Here is a 2,706-nt window from a genome sequence, read left to right as displayed (position 1 = left end):
GAGAGAGAGAGAGAGAGAGAGAGAGAGAGAGAGAGACTAAGATATTGGAACTGTCATGAGCATCTAGCCACTCTAGCCTGGCTTCCACAATTCTGTATCTTGGTAGGTCTGTAAAAATTCCTTCTGAGATATCCACACATGCAATAGACAGCATCCTCCACAACTTCCAGTTGCTACAGGATGCTGAAAGAGACTCAAAGTCAAGTTGGTCTTATCTGCTCTGTTTTACAGCAGGCCGCTTGTGCTTGCACTACAGTGGCTGCTCAGGGACCTTGCATCAGCCAAATTCATCAAGGCTGTTTTTCTCTGAAGCTCTCCTCACCTCCCAGAGGAAAGGACAGTTGGTCTCAGACTAAGTGACTGCTCCTGACTCCTTAACCCAATTCTGAGTCATGTGCATTCCGTGACTGTGCTGTCACTGTCACATGAAGATTAAACTCTGGAAGTGTGTTCCACTGTTTTTCCTACTTTGCTAAAATACAAACCAAAGACTAGAGAGCCTCAGAAAACCCCAACACATACTTCTTTCCATTCTTCAGACAGAAGGATAAAAGATCCTCAGAGTATAGCTAGATCCTTGGAGTTTTCTCATTGAGTCTTTCCAAAGAATGTTCTGGCTGCTTTATTTCAGTGACTTACACTGTGGTTGTGCATCTTATGTGATATAACCATACCACACTGTTTGTTGTCTCCGCCATCCTCAAGAGTTCTATTGTGGAATGGAATATGTCTGGCATACCACTTAAAATCACAAGAAATCATTCTCAGGATAAAAGTGGGGATTCGTCGCTCATACAACATTGGGTGAGTAATATTTAAATGAGGTTGAAGAGGTGGAGCAGGGCTCAGATGGGCTAGAGCTTGCTCACATATAAAGAATACAAAAGCAAGAGATTTTTCAGATCCTTGAGTAGAGGGTAGAGGTAGTCAAATGGTTTCAGCATTAGGACCAGAGAGGAAGGACAGATGACATTGGGAGAAGGGCACTGAGATATTTCAGCACCTAATCCTACATAGATGGGTCAATAATGCTTCTGGACTCCAACTCTAAGACAAGCCTCATTGTCGGTCTTTACTGGAGTGTGTAGTACACACACTTTTGTGAATAACTACCAGGTCAACTTCCACACTGTCTCTTTCCCTAATGTTCAGATCCACGGTTCCACCTCCTCGAATCAGCCTAAATCTTCTAAATCTGCCCTTTCGGGGTCCCATTGTCCTGAGTTTAGCAAGGTTACCTTACCTCCAATGTTTGTGATCTCACGGTGCAGTGTTCAATGGTCTCTGACCCTGGAGTGCTCTGTGGTTGCTTACCCTGTTCAGTTCCTCCCTTTATTCTCTGCATGGCGAGGACGTCATCCTTAGGGCTGCAGGGTAGTGGTAGAGGGGAGTGGCCTGGCCTCATGAAGCTATGGCCTCTGGAGGGTAGGGATGACTGGGCGTTGTGTAATACTTCAGCCCTGAAGGAGGTAAGACTAGTAGGATCCTTGGTTCTCTGGCTGACTAGGAATCAAGGTAGAAGGTCAACAGGATGCCAGAATACCTGTGGGTCCATCCATGTAAGGCATTCAGGTGTTATGATGTTTGCTCCAGGTGTCCTGTCATGTGAACACTAGCCCAAACCCATGGGCAGAATCCTGCTGTTAATTTCCAAAAGAATTTTCCAATTGCTGGTTATAGACTGCTTAGAGGACTCTTCCTTGCATTAGGCCAGTAAGAGACACTGAGGGAGATTAGTACAGGACATTGTAACCTCTATCCCTGGATAGAATATACTGTATTTGCATGTGTCAATGTGGAAATACCTCCTAGAATTCTGCATCATATGTGCCTCCCATTCTTTAATTGTTTTGAAATTAAAATAATGTAGTTCATGTGTGGAAGTGTTTTGCCTGCCTTGTATATCTGTGTAATATGTGCATTTCTTGATACACTCAGAGGCCACAATCCAACATGAGATTTCCTGGTCTGCCACACACACCCCAGTGAAGTCTGCTTGGCAGGCCAAGAGGCCTGGAAGTGCTCACGAGGCAAAGAGTTTCACGGAAACTCACCTCCTGGAGCTTTGGTGTTCTCATTAACCCATATACTCATTCCCTATTCTGACATTAGTCTGGTGTATGGATCCACATGCTCTCTTTTAGTATTATCTTATTATAAGTGCCTTTTAAGATTCAATTCTAACATAGATAAGCCTTCGCCAGTGTTCCAACGTCCTAGATAGTCCTTGAGCTGACCATGGGTTTGGAATTCAGTAAGAATGTTGCCTACTCAATGACATTCAGAATTTCCTCTGGTATTACACTATCACTTAGAATAAAAGCCAAGTTGCTGACATATACAGGAATTTACATTGGTTTAGGAAGTAGATCGGGCTATGGTTTTAAAGTATTGCATTATACATGAAATGGTTAGCTAGAATGGAACTCCCTAATTAGAACCATGACTTGGGTGTGAAAGCCCTAGCCATAGGTGTGTAAAGACCTCACACCTGGCTTCTAAGACTATAGCTGACCTTAGATAGGGCTGACTTTGTCCCAGTTGTTTTATTACCCAGTTCCTGCCAGTCTTTGTGTTTACATTCCTCTGTTTTGTGTAAGAGTCCTTAAGCATCTGGTAACCTCATTTGTACCCTGCCAATGTGTCATCTAACTGCCCTATTTTTCTGTATAAAAGTTTGATGCTCAATTTGATATTACATTCAGA

The 2,706-nt window shown here is 43.4% G+C and overlaps 1 protein-coding gene across 1 annotated transcript in view; it reads right to left on the bottom strand.

Moving 5' to 3' along the window:
* Positions 1–1,304, bottom strand: part of LOC110308262 (serpin B9-like) — an 11,374-nt gene extending 10,070 nt beyond the window's left edge. The window contains exon 1 of the mRNA XM_021180703.1: positions 1,244–1,304. The gene's annotated coding sequence lies outside the window, so the exon portion shown is untranslated. The remainder of the gene's footprint in view (positions 1–1,243) is intronic.
* Between the last annotated feature and the right edge of the window lie 1,402 nt (positions 1,305–2,706).

This window comes from Mus caroli, chromosome 13 (assembly GCF_900094665.2).
Source record: "Mus caroli chromosome 13, CAROLI_EIJ_v1.1, whole genome shotgun sequence".
Lineage (NCBI taxonomy): Eukaryota > Metazoa > Chordata > Mammalia > Rodentia > Muridae > Mus > Mus caroli.
This window is presented reverse-complemented; position numbering and strand designations above follow the sequence as displayed.